Source organism: Tiliqua scincoides, chromosome 4, assembly GCF_035046505.1.
Source record: "Tiliqua scincoides isolate rTilSci1 chromosome 4, rTilSci1.hap2, whole genome shotgun sequence".
Lineage (NCBI taxonomy): Eukaryota > Metazoa > Chordata > Lepidosauria > Squamata > Scincidae > Tiliqua > Tiliqua scincoides.
Window position 1 is genome coordinate 42319869 of NC_089824.1, and position 22122 is coordinate 42341990.

The 22122-nt window shown below is 43.7% G+C and overlaps 1 pseudogene; it reads right to left on the reverse strand.

The window, feature by feature from the left end:
- Nucleotides 1-973: 973 nt before the first annotated feature.
- Nucleotides 974-1092, reverse strand: LOC136650112 (5S ribosomal RNA; annotated as a pseudogene).
- Between the last annotated feature and the right edge of the window lie 21030 nt (nucleotides 1093-22122).

Genomic DNA, 22122 nt, shown 5'->3' on the forward strand with positions numbered 1-22122 from the left:
GAGCAATGGTGGGAAGGATGGAGTTATCCCATGCATGCTAATGGATCAGTAGAGACCTGCTGGTGGAGGTAAGCCCACACAGGGGGTAGCAGGAGGCTGGGGAGGAAAGGGGCAGAATGGGGAGGGGTGGGCAGAACAGGGTGGTGATGGGGCGGGGAGGTGGGTGGATCAGGCCTGGGAGGGGGGCAGGTTCGGCAGCAGCAGCAGCATCTGTCAAATCCCAACCCTCTTCCTGGTCCTGATCTACCTGCAGGGATCAACGGGGACTTGCACCAGCAATATTGCTGGCACAGACCTGAGTTGTCTGGTTGTGGCTGCTGGGACTTACCCTGGAGCAAGGAGACAAATGTTCTCTTACTCTGAGGAGACCTCTAGCAGTCAAAAATCCCCTGTGGGTAAGCCTCCACACTGGACTCTGACCACCCTGATTGGCTTAATTAAAGGTAGTGGGGATCTGTGGCAACATTGAACTATCCTTCCTCCATTTTGCAATCCCTGTTGCCTCCACCTCTCACCATTTCCCAGTAAGCCAGCCAGGGGCCCAGTGGGGTGGCCTACCAGGAGGTCAGGGTTAGCAGGTGGTGGTAGCATACATGAGTCCACACTGCCACCCATAACTACAGCATTCACAGTGAGGATTGACATTTGTCTACCTCCTGGTTCCTGGGCACCATGGCAGGGGGATTGGTGGAAGCACATGCTTCCAAAACCTGAGAGGAGTTCACCATTGGAAGATTTCCATATGACAACACTGCTGCCCTCATTGTGCTCATTTGGAGACTGTCAGTGTGCTGCAATGCTAATATTGCTTTAAAGCTGTCTATCACAAATTGGTATGTTTATCTAAGGTTATCTGGAATTTTGACAGCACCTGGGATTTGTTATATAGAATGGGAGGAACCAGTCATAGGTAATGGGACTCCAAAGTTAATGTTATCGTTGAGAACCTTCAGTCTTGAAAGACTATGGTATAAGCCTACGGCACCCGGTATTCCCAAGCGGTCTCCCATCCAAGTACTAACCAGGCCTGACCCTGCTTAGCTTCCAAGATCAGATGAGATCGGGCATGTGCAGGGTACTCTTCTCTTTTTCTTATTGTATTGGTATTGGCAACCTTCAGTCTCGAAAGACTATGGTATCGCGCTCTGAAAGGTGGTTCTGGCACAGCGTCTAGTGTGGCTGAAAAGGCCAATCCGGGAGTGACAATCCCTTCCACACCGGGAGCAAGTGCAGTCTGTCCCTGGTCTGTCTCCCTGGCTATGGGCCTTCCTTCTTTGCCTCTTAGCCTCAGACTGTTGGCAAAGTGTCTCTTCAAACTGGGAAAGGCCATGCTGCACAGCCTGCCTCCAAGCGGGCTGCTCAGAGGCCAGGGTTTCCCACTTGTTGAGGTCCATCCCTAAGGCCTTCAGATCCCTCTTGCAGATGTCCTTGTATCGCAGCTGTGGTCTACCTGTAGGGTGCTTTCCTTGCACGAGTTCTCCATAGAGGAGATCCTTTGGGATCCGGCCATCATCCATTCTAACGACATGACCAAGCCAACGCAGGCGTCTCTGTTTCAGCAGTGAATACATGCTAGGGATTCCAGCACGTTCCAGGACTGTGTTGTTTGGAACTTTGTCCTGCATTAACCTTTTCCTGTTGAATTTTCCTATATTTATCTACTATACTATATTTATCTATCTATATGTATCTACATTACTAAACAGAGAGGTCAGTCCTTTTCCTTAACTCTACCAAAAGTCCAAGAAATTCAATGGTATATAGATGTGAATGTATAGATATGTCATTCCTTTGAATAGGCAGGTCTCAGGGAGACGCTACACCAATGCGGGTTTTTTCTTCCCCTAGAAAGAGCTGGTGCATTCTGTATCTTTTCCCCTGTGATGCTCATGCCTAAACTCCACTTCCAAATATACTACCAGGAAACCAATATATCATACCAGAAACCAGAAATAGTAACTTTCCTGCTATAAAGTGCCAGGCTGCTGTGGACCCTGGGACAAAGTCCTGCACTGAGCCCCTCTTCCCTGCTTACTCTCTCATAGCACATTGGGCACTATCACTGCCACCAGTGCTGAGGGTTCCAGGTCGATTTAGCAATATGGATCCTCTAATGTGCATGGGCCATTGGCCAGTTCCCATCCTAGCCAGCATATGATTCCACTCTGGCCTTCAATGTCCTTTATGATGTTTGGATTATGTATCACTCCTACATACTTGCCACTTGGCAGCCTGGGGGCATTGCTTAAAAATAGAGCTTCTCATGGGTAGCTGTCCTGGGTTACTGTTTCAAACATCAAATTGACACTCTTATCTTCCCATCCTTTGCTTGTTCTACTCATGGTAAGCATCTTGTCTGTCATTCACATAACAGATTAGCCAGAGATAGCTCAGTATTTTGACTTTTTTTCCCCCACTCCAGCCTTGTCATAAAATGAGCAGTGTGCAGCCAAACAGAATTTCAAAGTCTACACATTAAAGCTGGAGGGGCCAGAGCTCAGGCTTAAGAGAATCAGCTTTGTGTTTTGCTACAACCACCAACTGATCCACCAATTGGAGCAAGGTACAAAATGGTGGCTGGGAAAGCAAGCAGTAACCATAAGAACAGCCCCACTGGATCAGGCCATAGGCCCATCTAGTCCAGCTTCCTGTATCTCACAGCAGCCCACCAAATGCCCCAGGGAGCACACCAGATAACAAGAGACCTGCATCCTGGTGCCCTCCCTTGCATCTGGCATTCTGACATAACCCATTTCTAAAATCAGGAGGTTGCGCATATACATCATGGCTTGTAACCCATAATGGATTTTTTCCTCCAGAAACTTGTCCAATCCCCTTTTAAAGGCGTCCAGGCCAGTCGCCATCACCACATCCTGTGGCAAAGAGTTCCACAGACCAACCACACGCTGAGCAAAGAAATATTTTCTTTTGTCTGTTCTAACTCTCCCAACACTCAATTTTAGTGGATGTCCCCTGGTTCTGTCTCGTCTAAACCAAATCACCCATACTCTGGTGATGGGCAAAAAGCATTGTACACTGATACAATGTACAGTGTACAATGTACACTTTTTTTGTATAGTAGAAGAACAGCTTCCAAACAGATTTTGTGGCGGCAGCATGTAAAGAAAGCAAAAGGGAATATGGAACACATAGAAGCACTGAACAAGAATCTATTTTAAGTCCCAAAGAACTGAATTGGATTCTTACAATAATTTCCATTATTTTTACTCGTTGTCCACCTAAAGTATATGTCTTCCCTGAAATTTGCTGAACTGTGCCTACCCTGAAATAATGAAATGGCAAGCCAGTTCCTTATGATGATTAATGATCCTTTTCAGAGGCAACCCATTATATGATTCTAAGTTAAAATAGTAGTTCACCATTAATCACTAACAAGAAATAGCCTTACTAACTCATAACTCTACAGTGATCCCATTTCATTATGGACCTTATTCTTTTGTTAAACTGTACAATCCTTATTGTTTACTATTGCTGGCTGGTTGCTTTTTTGACATCCAATTTCCAGGTTGATTTTTAAAAATGCAAAAAAAAATTGGCATATTTATTCCATTTCCCAAAATATTTTAATATATGAACATCAGTTTAGCTTTGAAGGTCTCCAACCCATGGGAAAAGTATCAGGTTATCAAATATGAGACAACATTGGCACCCAGTGGCTGAACAGATTAATCACAAATGATATTCCCTCAAGCTTTGTGCTACCATTTTTGAATGATTACACTTTCCATAAAGATCATTAAAATATGTTTCACAAATTGTGTCCCACATACTGTACTTAGAAGTGAACCACTGATGAATCCAAAATTGCAAGGATGGCCTGAAACCACTTTTTACAAAAATAACTTGCAGCCCAGAAAATCTTATTGAGGTCTTGCATTTCTGAAAGCAGCATTCTGGCATCATATGTCTCTTATGTGAAAGCTGAGCTACCATCATCTGCTTCCAGGCTGCTGTAAATGGATAGGTGCACAGTGCACAAAGCAGAGGCTTTGGAGGCCTCCATTATTGCCAGTATGTTGGCAGCAGGGGCAGGCTATAGGCGGGGGAGGAACCAGGGGTATGTCAGGAGAAGGAGGTGGTGAATCCAGCAGCAGTGACTTGTGCCTGGATTTTATCCCCAGAACACTCCCTGGCTCTTTTTGGACTTATGCCAGCAAAAAGGCTGGCATAGGTCCAAGGAGACCCATAAGCAATTGGGCAATCTACTGGGATGTAAGTACAAAATATTTTGACTCATCTCCTGTAGGCTGTCCAATTAAGTCCTTGGCACAGCTGCAGGGGATAACATGGCAGGGGATAGGATTGGGCTGTAAGAGTCATTATTGTGACCTGCATGCAGAATCAAACACAGTCATCAAGCAATCAGTGGTTTTAATTTGGTACGTTTTAATTTAGCTATAGTGTGTGCAAATTGCCATGATTCAGCTTAACAGAAAACCATCCCATTATCATGATTCCATTTTTAAAAGCATCTTCACTTGTTCAGTCAAATACAAGGTTCTGCAGAATGGTACATCCTCAACCAATGTGGCGTTTTTAAAAATCACAAAACAGAAAGCAAGAGCACAGCTCCAACGTGCGCTAAACATACTTCAGTTCTATCAACTCCAATTTGAGAGATTTATAGCCCAGTCCTATAGGGTGGCTGAGGCAGCCATAAAGCCATGTACCACCATCAGCATGGCACAGACCATTTGTTGGCAGGGTTCGCAAGCAGATGGGCGGGGATTGTGGCAGGATGGGGCATATCAGGATGAGTTGTGGTGGAGCCTGCAACCTCTAGATCAGGGGTGTCAAACTCGTTTCAAACCAAGGGCCGAACAGCATTCATGGTGCCTTCTGAGGGCCAGAAGTGATGTCATTAGGCAGGAAATGATGTCATTAAACAGGTCATAATCAAAAATAAGCACTTTTCACTTAGGAACTCATTAGCTGCAGAAGAGAAAATACACAAATCTTGATCAAATTTCAAGATATGGGAGAGTCCAATGTTCATGTGGGCTGTCCTTATAGGAGTAACACCTCAGTACTGCTCAGCAGCTGAGAGCCGGATAAAAAGCTTCTGCGGGTCGCATCCAGCCCCCAAGCCTTATGTTTGACACCCCTGCACTAGATCCTGAACCCCTGTCCTGGGCTGGATGTGCACCCAGCAGGCTCCTCAGAGCTATGCCAGCAACAGAGTCACATCAGGACTCTGACATATAGCAGTCAGGAAGGTAAGGAAAGTAATTCTTCTCTTGTCCCCCTTGACCAGCCTCACCCCTGGACAGGATGTAGGATGCAGTGGACACTGCACCAACCGCCCTGCATTCTAGTCACTGTTGCTGGTTAGGATTGGGCCATTAAATACATCTCTCATATTTAAACCAGTGGGATTTAAAACATACTTAACATTACCTTATCATGAATATATACATAGTGGTCCTGCATGTGACAATACTGCCAAACAGCAGAGAAAAGCCAGGCAAGATTTAGTCATAGTTCATGTGCTAGCACTGCAGAATGTCAGCACCTAAAATCTAGTCCTTCTTGGTTTGGCGACACATCCTTTCTGTAATGTATAAGCTAGAGCACCATCAAAAGGTGCCTATAAAGCCACTTCCAGCAAGGGGGAACCCACCACTGCCCTCCATAATTGGTTCCGTTGTCACACTACTGTGATCTTTAAAGAATTTCTTCTTGATGTCCAACTGAATCTTCCCCTCTTGTAGCTTAAGCCCATTAGATCTAGTTCTATTCTCTGGGGTAGCAAACAAATCTTTGTCCTTTTCCATGTGATAGCCTTTTAGGAATCTGAAGAACGCTATCATGTCCACCCCCATCACCTTCTCTTCTCCGTGCCAAACATACCAAGTTCCCTCAACCTTTCCTCATATGACTTGTTTTCCAGAGCTCTAATCATTGTCATCACTCTTTTCTGAATATGCTCCAGTTTGGTTGCATCCTTCTTAATGTGTGGCATCCGGAATTGGACACTGTACTCTAGATCAGTGCTTCTCACAATGTTCAAAGTGGCTCACTGGCAGTTTTTTTTTCTTAATGCTTGTGAACTGGCAATTTCTCTCTCCCTCTCTCGCTCTGCGTGCGTACATACATGTACATACATCTCTCTCTGTGTAGGTAGGCATGCAGCACATCAGCTTACCTCATCATTCCCACTTTCCCCTTTCCTGCCAGATATTAACCCCTCTTTTAAAATCTCTGCCTCTTTTCCTTCCTTGAACATATGCTACCAAAGTGGGCAGCATATGTCTGAGAAGACCCATAGGCAGCCCCAGGGCTTACAAGTAGGTCAGTAAAAAAATCTTTTTAATTACCTCCTGTCTGCCTTTGGGTCTCCTTCACCACAGGATGCAGTGCACATCTTTTTGGAGGGACTGTGTTGGTGCTGATGCAGGGGATAGAATTAAAGAATTGGGGCCTTACTGTAGTCTACCTCCACCCCATGCTATTCCTCCAGTTTTTTTATACTGCCACCCATTTATCAGTTTCAGACCATTTCTCCTCAACATTGTTCTCCTGAAGAGTAAGCCACTGGGAAATGGAACTTACCACAGGTACTGAATCCAGTGCTAAGTGTTTCTACCCCATTCTGTCTGAATACATGTTGGGGTTAAAAAAAGCGATTCAGTCTACCCTTGTTATCCATGGGGGATCCATTCCCAGATCCCCCAAGGATGCAAAAAATCATGCGTTTTGCCAGATTCCTGATCCAAGCTTCACTTAGAGAACTTATGCCCACTGTAAGCTAATTAGTTCCCCTTCGTTCCCCCAACAATGGCCCCTGTTATCCACTGCAGCACTGCTGGACCCCACCACCAGGTTAGCTCACCTGTTCAACCTGCAGAGGTCCTCCTTCCTCCCTTCTGCTGCCAGCAGCTTCTCCAGCCACTACAGCAAAACCTTAGTCCTCAGCAGGTCTTGGAGCAGGACACCAATCTCCAGTGTCTCCAGCAGTCCATTCACCCATCTGTCCTTTACTCAGTTAATCCATCAGCCATTTGTTCCTTAATCCATCAGTTCAGTTCCCTTCCTATAAGCTTTCTTCCTTCTACTACCCACACCCCTTTCCTTCCTGCAGGTGTTGCTTTTATCCCTGAGGGCCCTATTGCCATGGAATAGCTGCAGCTGTGCAGCACATTCACTGCACTCCAAGGCCCTGGTATTAACCCCATGCTTGCCTGCCAGCCAGAGCAAGGAGCCATTGTTGACACCACACCCTATCTCCTTGAGGGATCTTGTACATTTCCATTACACCTTATTTAAACAAATTGCAGTTTATTTAAAAAAACAAAAAAACCAGTCCCTTTAAAAACTGTTGAAGATGTTTTTAAAAAGCAAAAATGCTTCCCTTACTATAACATGTCAAACTGGAGGGCTGCAGGGCAGTCTGTGGGCTCCTTGATGCCATTTACGGGTTGTGCCAACACCCCATCACTTAGCCCTGCATTGCTCCAGAATGCATTGTGGAAGTGGTTGTTTTTTTTAAAGCAACAATGCAATTTATCTGCAGGGGAATTAAAAAAGGGGGATAAAAAGAGGGGACCTGTATTGTCCACCTAGCCAACATACTATATAGTTGTATTTTAGGAGAGACAATGTGGTGCTATGTAAACTGAAAATATATCAGAAAAGATTTTACAGCATAGTTTTGGTTCACATGGAGCTACATTGCTGGCAAATAGAACTCTCATTTCTTGAAACCTTATACTTCTTACATCAAAATAGTCTCAGTTCAGAGTAGAACGATTCTACACATGCAGACCAAACCAGAATAACTTCCCCCTTGGCAAGGTTTATGTTTATGAATTTTTGCGCTACTGATTTTGGCGGTCTGTTTATTCTCTGAAGAGCTGTGTGCTGGGCAGACTTTGCCCTTTTCTATCTTGTTTTGCATGCCTGGATTGAAAGGCATCAGGAAAACGAATGGAAACTGCCATTCATATGGCGCTTTGATTAATGCACTTTCATGAATTCTATTCACAAATGGACTTGCTGCACCCCAATGTTCTCAGCACTAAATCCCATTATTATTTTTCCCTTTTTCCTTTCTTTGGAAGAAACATCAAGGAGAGAGAGATCGAGAGAGAGAGAGAGAGATCTTTTATTTCAATTTTGTGCAAACCCTTTAAACTAGGAGCCAGTCACCCTCATCCAGTAAGGAAATTCTCATCTGCATTGCAAAGTTAGTGGGCATGTCTTTTGATGCATAGGGAATGGACATTCCCATCCACACCCAGCAGCAAATGTCCAACAGCATATCACTGAAAATTTAACATAAAGATGGTCAGCTTTTCAATATTAAGGTTTTGTCAGGGGAGGGATCAGTCGCCAGGATGATGTTTTTCAGATCGTGCTAGTTGTCAATCCAAGAGGTGAGTACCAGTGCAGATAGAGATAAAGTAGCAATTAAGGGCCCAATATGTACAGACAGACAGACAAAGGTTCCATTTCAAACCCAACAGTCCAGGTGAAGGGATTAGTTACTTTTAAGCAGCAGCAATCTTTTCTGGAGGAGCAAGAAGTCTAGCACTTTACAGCACCTGGTGGACATGAATTGGTCCTCCAGTCTGGGTCAACTGAATGAATACTCAGCAAAGTGACTAGAAGTACAACCTCTCAGAGATTTTCCTGCCATCAGGGCAAACAATTCAGCCAACCTCTGGGCCTTCAACATGATCACTTTCAAACAACCTCTGCTGAGATGAAGTGGTTCCCCTAATTTTCCTCCAAATTGCCCACAAGTAAATGCCTCAGCAGATGTCTTGAGCGACAGTGTAGGAAAACGGTCAACAAGTCCAACCAAACATGGGTTCATTATTGAGTCTTTATTGAGTCATGAGCTCATTTTTGAGTCTACCTAGTGGTGATGAGGCTAGTGAAGAAAGCATACTTTTCTGCCACTGTGTCTACAGACAGTCACCCAGCAGAGCTGTTTAGAGTTATCTGGGACCTGTTACACCTTGGCTCCTCGGGCAACGAGATGAACAACTCACTGGTCCACTGTGATCAATTTGCTAGAGATACTTCACGGGGATAAAATTACTCATATCCATTAGAACATGGACTCCTTAATAATGGTGTCATAGGTGTTCCCTCAACACCTGTCTGTCCTGTCATTATGGATTATTTTCACCCTGTATAGCCTGAGGATGTGGACAGAATTGCTGGAGTATGAAGCTGTATGTTCTCTTATTCAACCCTTGTCCTGCTTGGCTGGTAAGAGCTGCCCAGAGGGCTCCTGACTGAGAAGTCAGGAGCACTATAAATTCATAACTTACAGAGGGGGGTAATACTAGCTTGCTTAAAACTGTCTGAGGTTCACCTCCTCCTTTAGAAGCCCTTCTGGGACCCACCATTCCGGAAAATTACTAGCCTGTCTGAAAGCACCCATAAGATGCTTGTAACTTCCTAACTTCAGTGCTTCCTGCATGCAGCTGATTACAATACAGGATCCTTTACAATACAGCTTCTGAATGGGATTTGGGTTTAACATCCAGGTTGCCAGACTGCAAGCTGGGCCATGAGGGCACTGGAAGGTCATGGGGTCACATCACATGCCCTGGGAGCCCACTCTCTCTGAAGCTGCCCATGTTAGTAGCTGTTTACAATGTCAGTACCTTGCCTGTATGAAAGCAAGAGAACTAGAAAACACATACCAGTAGTAACAAATTTTGACAGGGAAAGTGAATGTTTTGCTGACAATTCTCCTTAATTCCTTTAGGTGGCAGTATGTGTTTACAGGTCTTACACAGCAGGGAGGGGAGAGAGAGAGAGAGGTGTTCAAATTGTATGGGATGATTTCATGCTAATAATTTCAGAGTAATTACAAGATAAATATTTTTAAGGAAAATGCCTCTGTGGCTGAAGTAAATGTGACTTTGTTGAACAGGATGTAGTTGGTTCTGAAAGAGATGGACTATTGCCTAAACTGACTTGTTTCCCCTCCCCCTTCCCCCAAAACCCACAACAGTGATCTTCAGCGCTCAACAACATAAGAAGCTACCTTATACTTAAACTACCTTAACCATTCATTGATTTATTTTGCTGTGTAAATTGCTTTACTTTTGTTGAAATGCAGTACAGCAATACCACACACTTTCATCTGGTTCAGGACCAGAGCATAGATAAAGGCAAAAATAGATGAATGTCAAAGCAGAGCCTTATTTAGCCTGCAAGTTTATTTTGGCTGGTGAGAAACGCAAATAATTAACTATATAACACATATGAACGCATGCAAAACCTAAATAAACCAAAATAAAACCAAAATTAACATAGGACATCAGTGAATGTTGCGGAAGGTTGGATGAAATTGGACAAAAGGGGAAAGCCCATGGATAAAATCTGAAATGTGGTTATAATTTAAAATGGTGGAAAGAGCAAAGTCATGAAAAGCAACTCGATGAAAGTCAAGGTTTTGCATGTCAAGCTCAGGATTAGGCTCTTATTCAGGAATCCAGACAAAACCAGAGAAGTATTCAGAGTAAAAGTCTGATTTGATTGGATACCTAGGATAGCAAAACATCTTTAGAGGGCTACAACAATCCTTAATGGTCGGCAGAGAAAGTTTCCTTGGTATAGAAAAGGTACTTCAATCTTGAATAAAACCTGGATTGGAAGTGCTCCAGATTCCAGCATGCTAAGGTTTGTAGGAAAACCTGGAGTAGATCTGTAAATATTACAGCAGGATTCACTGCATTTAACCACAGATCTATGGGGAGAATGTTTCTATAGCATCATCATCAAGAATACTTATATATTGTTTTATATGCATTGCATGTCCTATTTCACCAGTGGTCTGCAGAACACTATGCCAGCTTGTAATCTGGGTTTGCCCTAGCTGTAGAGGTGAAATCATTTCTAGTTGTTTCACTTCCAAATGTTCCATCTGGATTATTATGACTAGCCTTTATGAGCTGAATCTTTTACTACAGTGCCAATCTATAATTGCATTTATGGGAAAACTTGATATTTCTCTTTGTCCAAGAGGTGTGTTTATCCAGAAAAGCTTTCCACTGCCTATTTATCTGTGAACACCTGTTTACCTCTGCACTTGTTAACCATGTTCTTCTTATTAGAAAACAAAGAACAGAACGGACTTCTAAAGTTGTATTCTATCATCTTTACTTACAACAAGTATTATGTTGTCATGAAATCCACAAACCTATTTGAGGACAAAGTGTTATTCACAAAGACTAGCCTAGCCCCAACTGCAAGCAAAAGTGAAATAGCCTATGCTGTACCATAACAGATTGCCACAACCCCTTTCAGTCCTGCTTTAATTGCTGCCTCATCATAACCATTTTTTTCCTTATTACTACCGAATGTGTATTTTAAAAATCAATGACTAATAGAAATACAAAAGGTAGTGAAGAACAGGAGGTAGTTGGGGTCTTTTTTAAGCTCTGAGGTATGTTTTCAAAGGAAGTTGTCCTTTGAAAGCTCTGAAAATAGGAAATATCTCCTTGATGCCACGGATTCACCAACATATGAGAACAGTGATTTTTGTTATTGTTGTTTTTTCACCACCCCCACCCCCATGTTTTATAAATCTTTCAAATTAACATATTTCTTTCAATAAATCCTTCAAATATAAATCTTTCAAATTAGTATGTTTGGTTCTGGTGTTTTCTAACATATAGAGGTCTGTCTTATTCATGGAAATCTACAGTCATGGCCAAGCCATCCTGCAGTAGGAGATCCATAGGTTGGCTCTCCTGATTATTTTTAAAATTAATTTTAAAGTAATAGCAGGAGACTCTGATTTTACCATGCCCTGTATTTGTTCCACATTGGGGCTAATAGTGGGGAAGGAGAGGATTCAGATTCGGAAAATGGCATGGATGATTAGAATGGCACACAGATTTGTGAGCAAATACAACGGTAAGCATGGAATTAGGCAAACAATGTTTGCATAAGTATTTTTCCTAGCAATTATCTGAGCAAATTAGGCCAATAATAGTGTGCAGCTTGCAATGTTAAGTTCTTAATACACCAAAAAGAAAATAAAGACCCACTGTTTCTGAACTTTTCTCATTGAAAAGCAGTATATAAATCTTGTTACTACTACTACTACAACTTCTTTGTCTTATAATAATAATTATTATTATTATTATAATATTAATATAATAATAATAATAATAATAATAATAATAATAATAATAATATTTTTTTATTATTACCACCACCACCACCTAAGGCAGAGTTAAGTACACTGAAGGACCAAACTAGACAGTGAGCATGTTATCTGTCCCCTTAAGTCAATGGTTCCCAATTTTGACTGCCTGCTCCCTTGATTTACTGGGCCACTGGCAGTGGTTCCCCATTAGGGCTACAATCCTATTCATTGTAAAGAGTGGCAGGTTTTCTTGCAAGGATTCTGCAGCTCCCCTGCTGGTTTCCATAGGTCCCAAGGAAACCACGGCTCACAGTTTGGGAGCCACTGCCTTGAGTTATAAACCAGGAAAGAAGACCTTATTCTTTGCACAAAATGAAGAGTATAGGGGAGGAGAGCAAAATCTCTCCCATTACCTGCCTTACCTTGTTGTGCCTATAGCTCAGAGGTAGAGAACATGCTTTCCACACAGAACGTCAATCTCTGACATCTCCAGGAACGCATCAATTTGAAATGCATCAGTTTGAAGAGCTGCTACCAGTCAGTGTAGGCTGTACTGGATCAATGGTCTGGCTCTGAATGGCAGTTTCCTGAGTTCCTAAGTCTTCCCCCAGACTGGTTCCAAAACTGAAAGTGAACCTGGCAGAAAGAAAGTTCTTTAAAGCTACAGAGTGCAGTGTGGTAGGGCAGGGAAGTTGGACAGGTTCACTGTGAACTGCTTATACAGTGGTCCTCAAACTCTTATGTAGAGTTTATGAACCACTAAGTCTTTGCGGGGGCAGGGAAAGGCAGTGGCGCGATCCTCAGAATTGCGCTGCTGTCAGGGACTGAGGAGTTTTTTGTTCAACTTACCCCCCTTGCACCAGCCTCCTGGGGGGTGCAGGGAGTCCCCTGGAGCCCTCTGAAGAGCTTCCTGTGTCTCTGAATGTTCCACAAAATGCAATCACAACCCACTTCCAGTTTCACGATTACAACCCAGATGGGGGTCATGATAGCACTTTCTGAACATTCTGAGACACACGTAGCCCTGCAGAGGACTCCACAGAGCTCCCTGCACCCCCAGGAGGCTGGTGCAAGGGGGTAAATTGTAGGAAAAGCCCCTCAGTCCCCAGCAGTGGTGCAATCCTGAGGATTTTTCCAGTGCCTTCCCCCCTGCCCTACCTCTTCAGGGGAAAGGGGCAATGGTTCTTGGGCTGGTAGGTCACAACCCAGTTTGAGAACCACTGACTTATCATATAAAGAATACTCCAGGGGTGGTCATACCTGCTTAACCTAAGAGCCACATGCGATATACTTCAGGTGTTTGAGAGCTGTAATACTTAGGAAGCATTTTAAATTCTTAAATATATTTACTCACCATGAATATTAAACTTCTGTTTTAATCCAGTGGACTTTTAGTTTATACCTGGTAAATAATTATTAAGTTTGAAAATGTCATATTTACTTCCTATATTAATTGTGATGCAAAAAAAAGGACCTCAGCCAACATATTTCTATTATTGTTAGCATCCTTCAGTCTCGGAAGATGATGGTATCGCGCTCTGAATGGTGGTTCTGGAACAGAGTGTCCTCTCCAGTGCACGAAGCCTGGGTCAGGTAGATATGGAGGATAGACTGTTGCCCACGCAGCAAATTCCCCCTCTTCACGTCGCTGAAATGGTCCCATGGAAAGGCAGAAGTCAATACAGTTGATTCCAGTGGCGTCACAGGAGTTGCCAGAACATGACTGTGTTCAGCCATGAACTGCCTCAGGGACTCCAGCTCTGGATTTTGCCTGGATGTAGCCGCAAGGCAGTGGGGGTTTGGGATCAGAGTTTTCCTTCTCTCAGATGAGCTACCTTCCCAGGCTGACGAGTCCCATCTACCCGGTGGCTGTTTAGTCGCTTCTTATGACAAGTACGGCCAAACTGAGGACTTATTCTTATCCCCAGCCCCCAGGGGATATTATTATTTCTATTAGCTGCATATTATATGTCAAAGAGCCACCCCTGGAATAGACCTTCCCTTCCAACTTCCTTTATATATGAATGAGACAAATACATAAAGTACACGTCTGTTCCATCACATCGAGTTTGACCCTGGCTTTGTATACCACTGCAGCCCAAGTATGTGCTGAATGCATATACAAGAATAGGAGTAGGGCTGAGAGAATTCAGCTAGGCCTTCACATTTAATATTGTATTTAGCAGTGCATTTTATGTTGAGGCAAATACATGCCACTCTCTTGAAAAAATTCACATGAATCCTGTAAAGCAGGTGATATGCAGCATGCAGTTTGAAAATAAGAACCATACAGCTCCAACAGTGTGACTAGCTTGACTGTAGCCCATATAAACTTCCTTTTCAGAAGGAAGACAAAGCCTGGCCTGTCTCTTCCAGTAGACCTACCAAAGGCATAGTATGTGCATTAAATAGTTCACTGTTAGCATAAAGGATGCTCACACTTAACAGTTAGACTACAGCAGCCAGGGCTTCCTTGTTGTGGAAACATGAGTATGAAACAAAAGGGGGGCTTTGTGTGGCAATGATTGAGACTTCCGTTCCCACTGACAAAGATGAGAGTTTTGCAACAAAAATCTTAAAGAAAGGGATGTATGGAATCTAGCATTTCTCCTATGCAAAAGATATTAGTTTCAGTTCGTATAATGCTTGAGGGCTAAACGTCATAGTATGTTAAGTGTGTGATTGACCCTTTTTTATTTTTCCCCCCTCCAAATAGTAGTTACCTGGAGATCAGTCCTGATCAGGATCACAGTACTGGGGGACGGGGGGACGGACGGGGATGGGACACTAGCCTTTTGCTCTTGCAATGGTCCCAATCCAGAACAAAACTCTCCCCCCCACCCCCATTGCTGCTAACTGACTGGGAGTGAAACTTTCATTGGAGACCTTCCCTTTTAGCTTCTCCCACATGGTGTCAGGCTGTCTAGTACTTTGAATTTATGACATGCCGTTACTAAAAGAACTTAACACTGACATGTACCTCACACACCAATCCTTGGAATCCCATTTATTTTACATTTCTGCAGAATGACATAAAAATAATGATTTGATTTCATTAGTGAGCAGGTTATAATGAAGTACATTTTCTCTGCCGTTCAGGAAATGCCTGAATTTGCAGAGGCTCCTTGAGCGCTGCAATATGTCTTTGAATAGAAATAATCTGTTTAAAAGTGGAGGGGGGGAGAGGAAATCACCTTAATAGAGACACATCCTGCAAATATTTATCAAAAGTGCTAATAAGATTGTGCTGAGCGGTCTTCATTTGTACAGCATGGGCTGTAGCGAAGATGACAGTCTGATTGGGGGACTGTGCGTGTTAAAAGGAAATGTTCACAATTCAAACTCAAGGTTTTACTTGTTTTCTTCCATAGTGGGAATCTATCTGTACATGTATATCACACAGGAAAAATATTTCAAATATTTCTCAATTCATAGAAGAGAATGGTAGGTTTGTGTGTATGCTTTGGAATAGCTACATAGAATACCATCAGCGGCTTAAAAATCCACATCTTAAAAACTAATACCTTGTACAGATTGGGTTTGAGAAAATTATTCTGAGCCTCGGAGAGTCCATGTGTGGTGGTGCATGGCCTCTCCAAGGCTTAGAAAGCCACCCGGAGCCTTTTTCAGTGACTTCCAGTTTTTGCTGAAAACCAAAAGACGCTGAAAAAAGGCCCTGGGCAGCATTCTCTGGGCAGTGGCCATTCTGAGGCTCAGAACTGCTCTGGAAGCGACTGGTGTTCAGAGCTCTAGTGGGCCCAAAAACTGTGGATTTAATTATCTGCGGTTTTCTCTATCTGCAGAGGGGGTCCAGAAACGGACCCCTGAGGGATAACGGGGTCCCACCTGTTAAGTACATTCTGATTCAATTGAATTCAATAGCATAATTTTTCATTTAAATCAATGTAGTCAATACTGGACTCAATATTATAAACCATTACAGTGGTGCCTCGCATAACGAAATTAATTCGTTCCGCGAGTCCTTTCATCTTGCGAGTTTTTCGTTTTGCGAAGCGCGTTTTCCCATAGGAATGCATTGAAATTTAATTAATGCGTTCCTATGGGCAAGAAAAGTCAGAACAAAGTCAAATTTGGTTTACAAAGTGTTTATTAAGTGCTCTTTAAAGGCATACATACTGTACAGAGGATTTCAAAAATTTCAAGCACAAAACTTCAACTTTTTAAAAACATTTAAAAATCAGCAAACATGAGGCAGGACCATCTGACTTGAGGCTCAACACTGAAACTGAACAGAAACAGTCACAAACAGTCCTTGGACTGTGCAAAACTCTTCAGAAAGTACATTTTTAAGGCATGTAAACAGGGACATCATACAGAAACCAATACAGAAACTTTTTAAAATCACCAAAGGACTCTCTAAGGCTCTAGGGGACACTTGTACACAAACATTTTAAGGTGACCAAGTGAGGCTGAAGTGTCTCAACCTACAGGACCAGTCTTTTAAGTCCGGAAACTGGAGGCAGACAGAACTGTCTCCACATCACAGCAGCAGTCTTTTACGTTCCCAGAGCTGCGGAGGGTCTCTCTGGGGATGGCACGAACGCTGGTCAACTGGGAGAAGGCGCAGTAGAGTAGGCAGGGACACTGGCAAACTGGGAACGGTCTCAGGCTGGCTAGCTAGGACAGAAGCAGTTTACAGTTAGCCAAAGACAACCTGGAGACAGACCCCTCTGTCCCCCAAGTCTCAGCATCACTGCTTTAACTTAACTTAACAACTTGGATAACTGGGAGAAGGCTTCATGGCTTGACTTCAAGGCTTCTAGGAGGACGAGGAGGAGGAAGAAGGCAACTGGGCACCACTGGTAGAAGCAGCAGGTTCCTCTTCCACTCTTTGCTTCTTCATGAAGAACCTCTCCATGGTCTGCTGCTTCAGCCGCCTTTTCAGCACCCCTCTGAAAGAGGACATGATCCTTATATCAAACGTGTTCGCAAGGTCACGTGCCAGAGCCTTGTCTAGGTGGTGCCGCTGTGCATAAGTCTGCACGTTTTTCCACTGTTGGCAGATGTCCTTCAGTTCCTTGGAACTGGCAGTCTCTCCATGCCTGACCACGCTGTGGATTCCAGATCTGGTTTTGAATCTTTCAAACCAGCCTCTGCTTGCCTTGAAGACTTATGGCTCGGTTGAGGTTCCTGGCTCTTGCTGTACGAGGTCTGCGTGCAAGGCCTTGGCCTTCTCACAAATGACAGCCTCAGTCACTGTGTCCCCTGCATGCTGCTTCTCTTCCATCCAGATGAGCAGCAACTTCTCCACCTCCTCCAGAACAGCTGGTCGGTTCTTCACGATCCTGGTGACTCCCTTGGCTGCATCTGTCGCAAGAATCTTCTCCCTCATCTTCAGGATGGTCCCGATGGTGGATGGATTCCTCCCGTACTCCCTGGTGAGGTCTGTCACTCGCATGCCTCCGTCGTGCTTCTGGATGATCTCCTTCATTTCTAGCGTCATCTTTGTCCTCTTCCCGGCCTCTGCAGGAGCAGCCTTCTTGGGACCCATGTCAACAGTTGCTACGTTCGCAAAAACAAAAGGCAGTGCTTCACATCCGCTTCACACACACCTTCCCACCCCTGGCCAAACCTGTCCGGGACAAAAAAGTGGCATAACAGCCCCCCCAACACAGGAGAACAAATGCACGTGGTGAAGCTAAGCTCCCTACCTGGCCAAACCTGCCCAGGACAAAAAAGTGGTATAACAGCCCCCCCCCCCAAACACAGGAGAACAAATGCACATGGTGAAGCGACGCTCCCTACCTTTCCACTGCTTGAGATGTCCCTGTGAAGAAGCTCCTTAAATCCTGGTCTGGAAAAACGGTTGCAAATGAGTTCCACAGATTCCCCAAACTGCTGGAAAAACTCCCCTAACCTCCCCAAAACAGCAGGCCAAAACTGGCCAACTGGCCCTTCAAAACGTACCTCAAATGCTGGCCACCACTTCCCAAAAGTTATGAAAAGTTCAAAGAAACTTACCTTAACTGCTGGCAGTAGGTTCCCCAAGGAGTTGGTGAACTGCTCAGAACTGCTCAGAACAGTTGACCAAAGACAGGGTTCGCCCACAGCACAGGTCACAGTTGCTCCTGGAAGTCAACCCTAGAACTGCACATGGAGAAGTGAGCCCAGGCTGCATTGGGGAGGCTTTTCAAACCTCCAGGCACAATGCATCCTGGGTATTAACGGTTGTGCGATTTAAAACAAACCAGGACAATAAAAAAAGGAAAAAATTTGTCTTGCGAAGCACGGGTCATAAAAATTCATTGTGCGAGTCACCAAAAATCGCAAAACGCTTTCGTTTTGCGAGTTTTTCGGTGTGCGAGGCATTCGTTATGCGAGGCACCACTGTATTAGCTCTTTAATAATAGCTAGGCTTTCAAAGAATGTGTCTTATTACAGGCACATTATTATTACTCACACTGAAAGGTATATTTCATAAGATCACTTTAGCATATAGTAGTTTGACAAAATGTGGGTTGTTAGAGCCCCCCCCCCCCAATTCCTGTGATCCAGGCCTTGCACTCCTTAAGCTACCTCTGAACCATCAGGGCAGATAAGGAGTAGAACAGATTATTTTTCAGGTCGTCTAACTATGCATTTGACAATATTTCCCATAAGATCTGGTTTCTGCCTATTAGTGCAGCTGTATAGACTGAAAAGGGCCCAGGTGACATACACTATTTTTTAGCATTAGCACTTGGAAATATCATCAGAGAATATTTGACTCAGGTGATTTGCTGTTGTTTCATTTTCCTAAGTATAATTACTCTCTTGGTTACTTTATTCTATTTCTCTCTGTACCAACCCTCAAACAAGCCTAACGTGTTGTAAATACACCATATAGGGCTCTGGGTAGCACTTTGAATTGTAAATGTAACATTGCCCATTAGATCCTGACAATTGAATCATATAATCTAAATACTCCTCTTGATCAAATGACTCAAAAGCAAACAGGAAAAACCAGTAGGAGTATGAAAAAAAAATATTTTGTATGCCCATTCATTTTTGGAGCTGAAAGCTTTGCTCATGTGTCCGTTTGCGGCAAATCTTGTTCAACTAATCAAAAATACTCCAGGGTCCAATCCTATCCAACTTTATAGCAAAGATGCAGGCACAATGTAGCCCTGAGGTAAGGGAACAAACGTTCCTTTACCTTACCTTGCAGAGGTCTCCATGACTGTGCCCCCACCACAGGATGCAGTGCATGTCCCACTGGCATGGCAGAACCAGCACAGGAAAGTTGGATAGGATCGGTCCCCCAATTTCATAGGGGACCTCATAGGGATAGGGATAGGGGATCTCACTTGAAGCAGACCAGATCTGCATCCTTTATTGTCTTGTTGTTAAACTCTTTTTAAAGTTCAGAGGAGCATTGGAACTCCTTCCATTGATGTAAATTAGCATCTGATACCCATGGTGGTGGGAAAACCCTAGTTGCATGTTTTAACTTAGGTCAAAGCAAACCTCCACGCTCTCTAGAACTGGGGCCTCTTAATGGATCCCAAAAGACCTTAAGCATATGATATTTGTATTGGACAGTTTTTTTGTCCATGAAGGAGCAAAAGTCATATCCACCCTATCTCTAAGGGACTGAGCTTCCCAGTGCCCAGGACTCCAGTGGCACCAAAATGGCTACCACTGCATCCCATGGAACTGGGAAGCAGCGCCAGGGCTACTCGGGATAAGGGAGCTTATACTCCCTGACCCTGTGTAGTGACCAGGCAGCCCCAATAGGTCTCCTTGGATCTGCACCTTATGGCACAGTGTGCCCCAGCAATGGACCAGCGTGAGCCCTTCAGGATTGGACTCTATGTCCTTGTAGTGGAAAATAAGCTTCTGCACTATGGGTGAGTAGCAAAGCAATTTAGATCCAGCCTCCTCCCTGTTCCTCTGTGTTTTCCAATACATTGCATACATGAACAATCAATATGATCTTGCACCTTGGCCATACTTTCCATTTCTTTGGAGCTTGCACCAATGCACCTTTGCTCTCTTTTCTCTCACTCACCTTAGAGCCTGTTGTTCCTAAACTTTCCCTCCTCACTTGCCGTCCTGGGTAAAACACCTAATAACCCCTGCTAATTGGGTTAACCCCTGCTAATTGGGTAAGAGGCACTTTTTCAAGTGGGTGCTCCTTTTTTTAGCAGGGGGAGAGTAACTGGCCCACCTCACCCCAGCAGTGTCTGTTCTAGTGGCTGTCTGCTGGTATTCATTTGCATCTTTTTAGATTGTGAGCCCTTTTGGGACAGGGAGCCATTTAGTTATTTGATTTTTCTCTGTAAACCGCTTTGTGAACTTGAAAAGCAGTATATAAATACTGTTAATAATAATAATAATAATAATAACCATAAAATGCTTGATGGGATCTCTGACCTTTTCTGCTCAGAGAGAGAGAGAGACAGACATTTCATCATGTGAATGCATAGGATCAGAATGGGCCAAATAAGTGATGTGTAGAGACATTTGAAAATGGTGTTACTTGTTTTACTCAGAAGTAAGCCCACTGCACTCAGTAAGACTTGGCCTGTAATCCTAACTCACTAGAAACAAAGACAGCTAGTGAGGCATCGGTCGACTAATTTACACCCCATTGCAAGACTTGGCCTTTATTTCAAGCTGAGTCTAAATTGGGTTAAACGAAGCTGATTCAGTTCCATTTACCATTTATCACAAAACAAATGGATACCTTTAATAGGAAGTGTGCATGTGTCCCCAGCACGCACACACACAGAAGACTGGTGCCATGCACAGTTATAAATGCAATCCATTAGTCAGGGTTCTATATATTACCTGCCACCACAATTCAGGAACAAATACAACACAGCCAATATAGTTTTAGTGATGTATGATAACTTAATTTATTCTTTAGTTAATAACAGAGACAACAAACTAGCAAAACATGAAGAATTCCATGGATAATTTCATGATGTGTAAATACTATAAATATAAGGAGTAAACCAGACTCGATGATAGCAAAGTAAATTCATCCTTAATGTTTTGAACTGAATATGTCTACATTATTGAGTCTTCTTTTCATGACTCAAAATCAGTCCCATTTTGGACTGATTCTATGACATATTAAACTTACTTAACATAAGCTGAAATGTTTGCATTGATGCCTTTAAGAGGGGATTGGACAAATTTCTGGAGAAGTTTGTTACGAGTTACTAATCATAGTAGGTATGTGCAAGCTCTTGGTTTTAGAGGCAGGCTGCCTCTGATTGCCAGATCAGGAGAGGGCACCAAGCCGCAGGTTGTGTCTGTTGTCTTGTGTGCTCCCTGGGGCATTTGGTGGGTCACTGTGAGATACAGGAAGTTGGACTAGATGGGCCTATGGCCTGATCCAGCCGTGCTCTTCTTTATGTTCTTAGTGTTGTGTCCACAGCATGCACCATCTCCCTGCTTTCTACAGAATGTGAGATATCTTCTCCTCACTTCCCAACCATTCCAAGCCACCTGCCAAGCTCAGCACCCAGCATGGGAGGAGGACAGTCAGCAAATGGGAAGCAACTAATGACAGGCCTGGATCAGGCAATAAGGAAAACAGTGAACAAGACCTCTGCAGACAATGAGTCCTCACCAGCAACCACACATTCATTCATTCATTCATTCTGTTCCTCTCCTATGTCCTGTGACATGGACAGTGCTGAGACTTTTCCACTCCTCACAGCAGTGATGTGCAGTGAGATCCAAACCAGGAGAGGCAACACATATTCACTCTCCTCCCCTCCCCTTAAGCTCAGTCTCTGGAACAAACACTACACTTCCCGCCCCCCCCCCGACATAAAGCTCACTCTCCACAACACATGATCTCTTCCCTCCACCCCCAGAAATAAATAAATAAGTAAGGCTCAGTCTCTGGACACTCTCCCACCCCCTCAATATATTTTTTTTTAACTAACCTCTTCTTCCCTCACTCTGAGCTTGGGAGAGTTCAGCACAGGCTGAAGAAAATGGCCACTCCTGGTGCTTTGGAGAGC